The sequence below is a fragment of the Lepidochelys olivacea genome (genome assembly GCF_965140295.1).
Source record: "Lepidochelys olivacea isolate rLepOli2 genome assembly, chromosome: 7".
In the NCBI taxonomy this organism is placed as follows: Eukaryota; Metazoa; Chordata; order Testudines; family Cheloniidae; genus Lepidochelys; species Lepidochelys olivacea.
In genome coordinates, this window is record NC_140417.1 from 95,117,001 (window position 1) to 95,129,446 (window position 12,446).

Below are 12,446 nucleotides of genomic sequence, written 5' to 3' on the forward strand. Positions count from 1 at the left end.
ATTTTTCTAGCAGCTCAGTCACTTTGACCCAGGTCCTCAAAGGTATTTAAGCACCTAACTACAATTGAACTCAGTGGGAATTAGGCACATGAATACCATTGTGGATCATCTGGGTCTTTATTCCTGGATTCCATTAGGACAAGACTGTCAGAATACGATCTAGTCCTGGTGACTTAGTGCTCTCAATTTATCAGTTTGTTTTGGCACCTCCTCTATTGATATCATAGTCTCCAATGATACGTCATTAACTGAAAAGACTTGGTTTGAGATAGGTAGCTGCAGTGTAGCATGATACAAATAAATCATGTAGCATCTCTGCCATGTACTGATCCTCCTTAATTGCTCCCTTTACTCTCTGATAGTCCAGCCGGCCAACCCATTTTCTCACAGGCTTTCTATTTCTGACATACCTAAAGAAATCTTGTTATTTATGTTTATTGTCAGATTGTATGCTCTTCAATTACCACATAGCATTCCTAATTTTTATTTATGTTTTACTTGGTGTAGTTTATGCTCCCATCTATGACTTCACTAAAGATGGATTTCCATTTTTTGAAAAATATCTGTTTAGTTTAAGTAACCTTTAGTTATGGCTATTTAACCAAATGTTTTTCTTGTCTTTCTGCTCTCTTTGTTTAGAGGTATGTTTATCTTCTGTCACTCAGCTGGTCTACATGCTGAATCTATAGCGAAGACTACACCAAAAAGTTAAGATGACCCAGCTGTGTTGTTCAGGGGTGTGAAAGCTGACCTAACTGGTTTAGATAGTGCGAGGTTGATGGGAAGAATTCTGTGGACCTAGCTACTTCCTCTCGGGGAGATGGAATAGCTACAGCAACAGGAGAACCCCAGCACTATGTAGTGTTGTAAGTGTACATATAGCCTAAGAATTTTAATTGCCTCATTTTTGACTTAAGGGACTTTTTGAATAGTCTCATCATTTTTTTCAAATGCCATTTTAAAAAGTACAGTGAAGAAGTGCTAGTTTCTGGTACAGTCCATGCCTTGAGGATATGGAACTCATATTGTGGTCACTGTCATTTAGTAGCTTATCTATGGTTACTTCTAGAACAGACTTCAATGTGTTACTTATGACTAAGTCAAAAATAGTCTCTCTTCTTGCATGCTGTAAAATCAGCTGTTTCAAGAAGAAATGTTTTAATGTGTTGAGAAATTGCTTCACTAAATCATGTCTGATTGGGATGTTTGATCAGTTTTTTGTGCAGTAAATGAAGTTATTCATTATTGCTATTTCATTAGATTTAGTTGCCTCTGATCTCCCTCTGCATTGTACATTCAACAGGGTTTTCCTGATTAGGAGGCTGGTAGTGTAACCATACTTGTAGATTTCTATTGCTTGGGATTTTACTCCATGATCCTTGCCAGTCAGAAATTTTATCTCATTAGATTGTATGGAATCTTCTAGAAGTAAAAAGATTGCCTCATCAGTCCAATTTGAGATTATAATAATACATTCCATCATGTTTTAATGTATGCCTGTTATGTCAAGGTTCTATTCCATTGCCAAGCATTCTAGTTCACCATTTTTTGTATTTAAATGTCTTGTATTACTATATAGGTATTCTAGGTTTAATTTTTGGCCATAAGCCTGTTGTTATTAAATCTCTTAATATGTTGTTGTTCCAGAATTTACCTCCATGATCTCCATCTGTTTCCCCTCCAGCTCAGCTCTGATTTCTGTCCTATTCTTTACCGGATGCAGAAATACCTTGTTGTTGTTGTTGTTGACATCCCTAGCACATGTCTTTGTATGATCCGGGTACTCCTCCACCGCGTCAAGCTTTTACTCCAGCTCTTAATTTAAATAATATCCCCAAACGTGTGCAGAGTTCCGTGCCAGAAGTCTGGTTCATCTCTTGTGTATAGGTGTTCACTTCTCCGAAAAGTTTCCCATTGCTTAATAAATTTAAACCCACCCTCTTTATATTTCTCTCCCTGATCCATAACTAGGGCTCTTAGAGGGTTTAATAAATACTTAATAAAGGTGCCACTGATAGCTCCTCCACTATTTGTGTCAGCAAGGGTACTAAATTATATTTACGTAAATCAAGCATGGTTTTTATGAACTCTGAACTTTTATGAGCCTTACAGTATCAGCCCACATGGATAAGCACAATATCATGGAACTTTATTACAACTGGTCTGGAGTTCTTTAATTGTTTTTCATCAAAAATGTCTATTTGTCAAAACCAAAACTGTTCATGCAACAGGGTCAAGTTCAATAAATTCCCCAACTGAAAAAAAGTTTAGAAATTGTCAACATGAAAAATTCTGGTTTTCCAGTTAGAAATTACTTTTTGATTAGAAAATAAAGTTAATTAGCCTGAAAAAGGATTTTTAGAAAAGAAAAAGGTTCAAAATAAAAATGAAACTTTTCTAAATGATCAAAACAAAATGTTTTAATTGATCTGAAACACAAAAATGTTGGGTGGTTGTTGGTTTTTTTGGTTCACAAATATTTTCAAGATTTCTACTTTTTGTCCCAATGTGAGACGGGGAAAAAATTTTGAATTCTTTAAAATATTTGCAGGATAGGAACATTATTTTCGGCCCACCTATAAACTGTATCTGCGAGTTCAGTTTGGAGTGGATGGCATGTATGAAATAAGGGAACTCCCCATATGAAAACAAATTAATCAGTTTAATATTGTGTATATAGGGAGAAGCCTGGGGAAGAAGAGTTCCCCTCACTTTTTTCAGTGTTTACCAGAGCTATGTAAGAGGCAAAAGTGAGCAGAGCGAAATGGAGATAGTGAGGCCTGTTTGTTACTATAAGACTGCAGATGTCACCAGATGGGCCTGTGGAAAAGTGACGACATGAAGATAACTTGTACATGAATAAGTTATACTGTATGGGCCACATTTCTTTTGAGTTAAGTATTTTATTATTTAAGCTCAAACATCCATAAGGTTATATTTTTGTTTCACTTTAATAGTCAAATTGCTCTTCTCTCATGAACCAGTGCAAGAGGGACATTAGTCGGTGCAGTAAAAAGACTTTGATATATGTAATTCCCATGTGCCCTAACTAAATATGCATAGCATAAATAGAAAAGCACCTCTATCATCAGGGTGATAAGGATGAGGAAAAACACTGAAATGCTGAATAGACAGTGCCAGAGGGTTCACATCTAATCCAGCTCTTTCCAAAAGCTGCTGCTATATAAAAATAGAAAAGAAGGCTAATCTGTAACCATCATCAAGGTTCTATCATGGTTACTAAGTTTGCAACTAGATATCAACATGTTAAAATGATTGTATTTAATTATAAAAATCAATTGATATTTCTCTTCAAAGCTGTATACAATAAGACTGTTCCTAACAATATGATTTAGGCTTGTTAAAAACTCTAATTTATAGACTTTGAACATCAGAATTCAGTTTACCATCAAGCATTAAATAAATGTTTGTTTATATGATATACACACTAGAAAGCAGTATTATTCCTGTTTGTATCTGTGATTCAAAAAAGGAAAAAACAAATGCAAAATTCACAATTCAGTGCCAGTTTCCACCTCATTTTTCTCTTTCCCTTTCTATTCTATTCTGTGTAGTTTCTTATATTGCACTCAAAACTGTAGTATTTGAGTACTTTCCAGAAGTACATTAAGTGTTGTGACTAACCTCTGTCATATGTAGTTTGTACTCTCTCATCTTCTCCCCAGGGAAAAAATTAAATGTGCAGTGTTTGTGTTTTTGTAGGAGTTTTTTAAAATGTAGACACTGCTATGTTTTTATGTCAGAGAAGATAGGTTTAAGAAGCATGCCTTGCACTTTGAGCAAAAAGTGGTGAAGTTTGTGATTGTGCTTAATCCCTTAGTTTCCCTTACAATAATAGAATCAGGGTTAGAAGAGACCGCAAGGGTCAACTAATCTAAACCCCTGCCAAGATGCAGGATTTGTTGTGTCTAAACCATCCAAGACAGATGGCTATCCAGCCTCCTTTTGAAAACCTCCAGTGAAAAAGCTTCCACAACCTCCTGAGGCAGTCAGTTCCATTGTCCTACTATTCTTACAGTTAGGAAGTTTTTCCTGAGATTTAATCTAAATTTGCTAATCTGTAGTTTGAACCCATTGCCTCTTGTCCTCCCCTCTGTGGCAAAGAGAACAACTTTTCTTCATCTTTTTAATGGCAGCCTTCCAGGTATCTGAAGATAGCTGTCATATGCCTCCTTAATCTCCTCTTTTCCAAACTAAACATACCCAATTCCTTCAGCCTTTGCTCATATGGCTTTAATTCCATCATCATTGTCACTTGTCTCTGGATCCTTTCCAGTTTCTCTACATCCTTTCTATAAATTGGTGAACAAAACTTGACACAGTACTCCAGCTGAGGTCTAACCAGCGTCGAGTAAAGAGGTACTATCACCTCCAAGTGACTTATATGCTATGCCTCTGTTAATGCAACCTAAAATTGCATTTGCTTTTTTTGCAACAGCATTGCATTGAGGTTGTGATCCTCCTCAACTCCCAGATCCTTCTTACCAGTGCTGCTCCCAAGCCAGTTTTCCCCATTCTGTATTTTTACATTTGGTTTTTCTTCCCTCAGTGTAGCACCTTACATTTGTCTTTCCTGAATTTCATTTTGTTGTCGATAGCCCAGTTCTCCAATTTATCAAGCTCCCTCTGAATTTTAGCTCTATCCTCCAAAGTATTGGCAACCCCTGCTAGCTTTGTCATCTGCAAACTTGATCAGTATGCTCTCTGTACTTACATCGGACCCAGAACAGATCCCTGTGGAACCCCACTTGAGACTTCCCTTCAGTTAGACGTCATTCCATTAATAGTTATTCTTAATGTAAGTGTTAGGGAATGGTTTTAATTGAGATACCTTTGCAAGTTAACTCTTGTAGACTCTCTCGTCTTCATTGGTAGATTGCTCTATCACACTGCCCAAAAGAAAAGATCATTGACTATTTATAAGAGGTTCCTGCATTTGTTGATTTATTTACTGTGAGTTTATCATTAACGTGATTATTTTCAACTGATATGTTATGCTTTTTTTTTTTTTTAACTAATGCAGAATAGCAGGTTTTATGTGAGTGGCAGTTGACAAAATACTCCTTCACAAGTTGTGAGGGTTCTTGGGGCACCCGGGACTGTGAGTCACTTTGTTACCCCCTGCATCTAATGAGGAGTCTTGTGGTAGCTGGGTGTCAGCTCCCTGACACCACTAGCGTTTCAGCCACTCAAGCCTTAACTTTATTTTGCTGGTTATCAGTAGGTACATCCCCAATCCCTGAATCCCTTTGAATTGTTCCCCTGTGATATCCAGCCCCCTGACACTGGGTACTCACAGAAATTACAGATCCTCTGCACCCAGAGGTGCAGTGTACTCCAATTTTAGCATAGACCACCACTCTTACAATAAAACAAAAGTAGGTTTATTTAATAAAGAATAAAGATTTAACTAGAAACAAGCCAGAGTGGTAGAAACAAATGGTTAACATACAAAACAAAATCATAAAACACAAACTGAGATCTACTCTTATCAATACCTTACCTTACCTTTCTAATAAAGTAGATTCCACCTCACACCCCTTGAATTTCTGTTGCAGAGCTTGCTGTTTTCTTTAGAATGTGAATGATAGCAACACTGTTCCTCAAGGGGTTTCCTCAATGAATGGATCAGAGTTCTTCTCCCTCTTGTGTGTTATACTGAAAACAGCCTTTTATTTCTATTCACAGACATGGCAAACCCCTGTCTTGTAATTTTTTTTACCTGTAAGTGGTTTTGATTGTTATTGCCTCTGATGGTTTCCCATTCAAAGTCTTAGATCTGGTCTACACTACATGTTATGTTCCTGAAAAATGCTACTTTAAGCAAAACGATGTTGAACGAATCCAATTCCCCATAAGAATTAATGTAAAGGTGGGAGTTAGGTTCCAGGGAAATTTCTTTTCACCAGACAAAAGACACAGATACACACGGCATAAGTTTTAAACAACCACTTTTAATACTGTACACATCAGTGATGATGATTGTGAAGCTCGGTTGAGGTGGTGGAGTCAGAGGGTGGAAGAGGGTGGTATATTTCCAGGGAATGCCTTGCTGCTAAACAATGAACTAGCATTCGGCTGAGCCCTCAAGGGTTAACACGTTGTTAATGTATCCTCACGCTCTACAAGGCAGCACGAATGGAGGGAGGAGAGACAGACAGAGACACACACCGAGTGTGTGTGTGTGAGAGAGAGAGAGACATGGGCATTGCCTCTTTAAGTATGCTGACGCCACTCTAAGTACACTGCCTTTTTAAGTAGATCAGCAAATTGAGACAGCAGCTGCTGCCAGCAAGCTCCCTCCATCCTGAACCCTGTCTTGTCCCCCTCACCCCACCCGTACACTGTGGAGATGGGGTACAGGAGTGGGGGGGGGCAGGAGTGGGGAAGGGGGACACCCTGACATTAGCACCCCTGTTCCCCCACCCTCTCTGCACAGCAAGCAGGAGGCTCCCAGGAGCAGCTGCAAGGCAGAGGGCAGGAGCAGCAAACGGCAAGGAAGGGGTGGAGGGCCAGCTGAACTGCCCAGCAACTGATAGCCTGCTGGGCAGCTGCCACACAGGGAACTTAGGGGAGCTGACAGGGGGGCTACTGGTCCACCCTGATTCCAAGCCCCCACCAGCTAGCTCCAATGGACTGCTCTTTCTGCAAGCATGGACAAAGCAGGCAGCTACCAAACAACATTATAAGGGAGTATTGCACAACTTTAAATGAGCATGTTCTCTAATTGATCAGCAATGAAACCATGTTAACTGGGATGACGTTAAGTGAGGAGTTACTGTATAAGTTATGTATGTGTAAGCAGAGTCAGGATGAGCTCAACCCTGACATCTGGTGGTGAGTTGTGGCAAGTTGTGGAAAAGAACTTCAGGGGCTGAACTCATTTGCATAGACACACCCACCCCACATAAAATGAGCCCATAGCTGCCCAAATGGTCACTTTGGCTGCTGTAGGATCCCCATTTTCTCTGTTATTGGGGCAGGAAGAATAAATTGTTATTATCCTGATTATATGACTCAAGGACAGTGGAACTGTACTTGGCCTTTTGTTATGATGGAGGGACTCGCCATCAACTAAGTAGCACTCGCTAGGCAAAGGACATGGGTTCTAATTCTCAGTGAATTGAGAGGGAGCAGGTGTAGGATAGGTATTAATATCTGGTAGTGTAGGCCCCTAGGTGAGGGCCTTATGTGCTAATTGCACTTCCTCCTCTCTCCACTGTGGAATATCAGAGCTAACGTTGATTCCATTAGGAGTCTAGTTACAGGCTACTGAGTTGAATTCACTTTGGGCCAATGGTGCACCAGCACTGAGGCTCCCCTACTACAAGCTGAAATCACAAAAGAGCTAAACTTACTAAGAGCTGAAATCACTAAGTGTTGTGTTGGGGGGGCTGAAGATATATTGCAGAGCAGTTTGCGGGATGGTTGGAGCGGCTCATGGGATGGCTGGCAGAGCAGAGTGGCTGGTGGAGCAGAGCAGTTTGTGGGACGGCTGGAACGGCTCATGGGGGCAGCTGGCAGAGTGGAGCAGTTCATGGGACAGCTGGTGGGGCGGAGCAGAGCCCTATGGAGAGGTGGGGCAATCGGCTTTGGACCATGTAAGGTGCCCCTTAACCCTCCCCATCTCCACCCAGGTTGGGAGGTAAAACTGCAGATAAACTTTCAAACTCTGGCATGCTGCACTGACCAGGGACAGAGACTTTTGGGTTGTTGGACTTTTGGGACTTTGGGTTGCTGGACTCAAGAACCAAAGGGAAAGGACATGCCCCAATTTGCTTGGGGTGGGTTTTTTGCTCATGTGTTGTGTTATGAATCCTGTTGGTGGTGTTTCCCCAACATAATGCCACATTGTTTCTCTCTGTTATTAAAAGGATTTTGCTACACTCAGACTCTGTGCTTGCAAGAGGGGAAGTATTGCCTCTTGGAGGTGCCCAGCGGGGGTGGTATATATTTGTCCCAGGTCACTGGGCGGGGGCTCGAGCCGCTTTTGCATTGTGTTATTGGAATGGAACCCCTAGATACTGAACCCGGCCCTTGTTGCTGACAACTCTGACGGGCAGAATGGTTACATATGGTATGTCTGTAGTTCCACACTTGTGCTCTGCATCTGGGTGACACCTCCAGTCAGATTGGCATGAGCACTGCCTAGCCTGCTTGACGGATCATCCAGGGACATCAGCTGTACGACTGACCCACTGAGAGAAGGCCAGGGATGCACCTTATGACTTGGCAAGGTGGAAGTTTCTATTTAATTTCAGAATATTAAAATGATGCAGAAGTTTATCACAAACTAATCAAAATATTTGTCATGTTTCTATCGTGCAGAAAGGGCCAATACGATGTTTTTAGCAAACTCTACCATGAGAGTAATGATGTATGAATACAGATGAGGAAAAAGAGAACATTCAATATTTTAAAAAATGAACTGAGTCATGATTTAAGTCTCTCTCTTCTCTTGTTAGGTGAAAACAATCCTTTCTTACAGTAGCAATGCAGGCTATAGCCGTAATCTGTTTTTGTACGATATCCAGCAGGTCTAACATTACAAGGCTACAGAGCAATTTGTGGAAAACATTTGTTGTTAGGAAGTTACATTGTATACTACCAGTGTGATTGTTGAGCAATTATCAAAAATAAATAAGCACAATTGAACAGGTTTCCTTTGGAGTAAGACATTTAGGTAGGTTTTTTAAAAAAGCCTTTAAACAAATTTTAAATTTTATTTTTACTTAGAGACATTATCTTTCCAGTTAAAAGGGGGTCTTACAGCCAACTGATGATTGCCCTTGAGTAGAGAAAACCGCAGCTGGTGCAGACCCATCCCTCCTGCACCTGGTATAGGGAGAATTTGCCAGGACTGTCAGCACAATACAAGAGAAATCTTTAGGGTGCTCAAAAATATGCACTGGTACAGCCTAGTTGAAGATCAGAGGTTGCAAAGATAACCAAAAACAACCTTTGTTTCCCTCCCCTTCCTATCTTGTGCTGAGCACAGTTCAGCCAGTCTGGAGAATCTGCCTCATAGTTAAATATCCAGGGAGAAAACTTGGCCCCACTGAATCAATAGCAAAATTCCTATTGTCTTAAATGGGGACAAGATTTCTAGAGCTCTGCGTGGATGCAAAATTTGTATCTGCATCCATCTGCGATCTGCAAAAATGGTCTGTGGATATAAAGCAGATATCCACTGATTTGCAGGAATCTAAAGATTTCACCCCTGTTTTGTCCCTTTTGCAAATATTTGCTGCATATAAATTACACATAATATTGTTTTGTCACAGCTTCAGCAATTTGTCAGTGTTTGCAACAGCACTGTGAATGACAACAAAGTCAGCCTAGAAAAGTTTGAAGTCATACCTTTTATGTGACATATTATACCCCACCAGCAACCTCCAGGATGTCAGCAACATTACATCTTTCCAGGAGATTTCATACTCTGCACCGTGGGAAACCAGTGGTGTTCCCCAAGATGTGTTACAGTATACTGCAGATATTTCTAGTAGTGTTGAGAATTTGCATGAAATAGGCCAGGACCATGTGATATTTTCAAAAGTTAAGGAGGAAATAGGAGAGAACCTGACATTTATTTTGACAGTTGCATTGATCTATAGTATGAAGATAAGTATTTTAATTAATTTGATTTCATATTCTACCATCTGGCTAACTTAGAATACTACAGATGCTAATGTGCAGTGATGATTCAGCTGCAGAAACATTTCAAGACAAGTCAATAACTGTTTGCATAATTCCATTCTGAATAGGAAATTTTTTAAAGAAACTAAATTCTGGGAAGAAGGATATGAGAACACCCAAGAACATTTCAAAGCCAGTGTGTTGTAAATGGCTTATCTAGTAATTTTGCTTCAACCATAAATGCAAAAGCAAAATATGTTTTGTCAAATTGAAAACATCTGGCTCTTGGAAAACTGTACCTAGAGGTAAGTATTGATCTCTAGAGTACTCTACCTTTGAATCTGGGCATAGGGGCTGTATTTCCCTATTCAAATTATTATCTCATTTTGAATCTAACGGTGTACTCCAAAGCACTTCCTCCTCTATGTACCACAATTGTTGCTCTTTACTCCTTTTTTATGTACAATATAGCAAGTATCTAAACATTGCAAAAACAAAGCTAAGACATTTATATTTGCAATACTAATGCCTCTCTTCCCTCTCTCTGCTGGAAGATATCAGCAAGTTCTTTAGAAAACTTGAATGTAAGAAACCTGTAGCGTGAGCTGCACCTGTCCCTCATCCCTGATAAAGCAATGTGAATGCTGATGCTTAGACTAAGCCCTTGTTAAAATGATTTAATAGAAAAGAGCACCCAACTGAAGGAAAATTTGCTTCATTAATATGCACACCCTTTCTCAAAATTACTTCATCTTTGAAGTACTTGTTACTTTAGTACTGAATAAGGTTGTAGTATTCTCATGATCACAGATTTAATGGAAAACAAAAGTTAACTGTTGTAAAATGAGAAATTTCAGCTTTGTACAAAAAGCAAAAATTGGCAAATTGAGAGAGAATCCTGACAGAGGGGAATGTTATTGACCTATCACTGAGGTGGAGAATGTAGGAGGAAAGTGGAATTAGGGATGATTTGGAGCCAGCTGGCCTGCTGTTGGGCTCTCTCAGTTAAGTCTGTAAGGGACCTGGGAAGAAGCAGAAAGAAAACCCAGAGGATCTTAGGAAAAAGAAGATATAACTCTTCACCCTTGAAACAGTACTGTTTACTCATGAAGTGTCAGGACCTCTTTCTGCTGAACTTGTTCATTTTCTTTGCATCTCTCTGCTTTCAGTGGTCTAGTGCCTGATTTTCAAAAGAGCTCAACACCCGTAATTGGGACCAGATTTTGAAAAGCAGCTCCCATTCAGAACTTAGATTCTGTGTTGTGCTTTTCCTGGGATATTGTTCTACAAGACTAGAAATCTGGAAGAAGTCCAGTCCATCTTGAAAGTGATCTTTTAGCAACACAGACACATGGAGGATCAGGGCTATTCCAGATTTTCAGCATTAGACAGCAGTATCCCAACAAAACCACAATTTAAAATCAGTTGGACTGACTGAAAAAAAAAATCACCATTTGATGTGACAGGCATGTGAAGAACATTTTCCAGATTTGACAGATAATCCAGTTAGTTGTCTGTGTACAAGTGTTAAAAGTAGAGCTGGTTAGGAATTTTTTTAATGAAACTTTTTTTTTTTTTGGGTCAAAAACTGACTCTTTTTGTCAAAATTGAAACAGTTTTGACAAATCGGATTTAAAAAACCATTGAAAGAAGTTGTTGAACAAAAACATTGACAGTTTGTCAATGACAAATTTCAATTCTGCAGTTTAAAATGACTTTGTTTAGAAATATAAGCTAATTAGACTGAAAAAAGTTAAAAAATGTTGAAATTGAAACAGTGTGTTTCAAAATCAATCAAAACAAAATGTTTTGATTGACCCAAAGTGAAATTTTGTTCGGTTTTCTATTTGAGATTTTGACTTTTTGTCCTGATTCAGGATGGGATGAATTTTCAACTCTCAAAAATATTTGAGGTATGGGAAAACCATTTGCCACCCAGCTCTAGTTAAAATAGTCATTGTCAAGCTAAGCTACACTGCTATGTCAGAAACACAGGAGCATAAAACCAGAGAATGTTCATCTGCAACAGAATAATCTGAAATGCTAACACATTTTTCTACAGTAGAAGTTGCAGGATGTTTGAGCAGATGTTGTAGAAATCTGTAATGCTTTTGAATTTATACAAAAGTTACTCTTAGGGCTTGGCTACACTTACATTTTATAGTACTCTAACTTGCTGGCTCAGGGGTGTGAAAAATCACACCCCTGAGCACAGCAAGTCAGAGCGCTCCCAGCGCTCAAAGCTAATCCCCTCGTGGAGGTGGATTACCAGGAGGTCTGGGAGAGCTCTCTCCACCGCTTGCATGCAACCATTCTCTCACACTTCAAAGCGCTCCTGCAAAGTTTCCAGCGTAGCCATGCCCTTAGATGCTTGGAATTTTCATAATAAAGTTCCAGGTCAGTGGGAGCTGCTAGATCAGAGGTAGGCAAACTATGGTCCGTGGGCCACATCCAGCCCACGGGACCGTCCTGCCCGGCAATTGAGCTCCCAGCTGTGGAGGCTAGACCCTGGCCGCTCCCCTGTTGTCCCCCTCCCCCTCAGCTCGCCATGCTGCCAATGCTCTGGGGACAAGGAGCAGGGGTGGTTGGATAGGTGTGGGAGTGCTGGGGGGGCCTCTCGGGGTATGGATAGGGGTTGGGGCAGTCGGGGACAGGGAGCAGGGTGGGTAGGATAGGCGGTTAGGGGCAGGGGACCCTGGGAGGGGGCGGTCAGGGGCCAAGGAGCAGGGCGGGTTGGATGGGTCAGGAGTTCTGAGGGGGGCTGTCAGGGGGTGAGAGCCAGGCAGTGG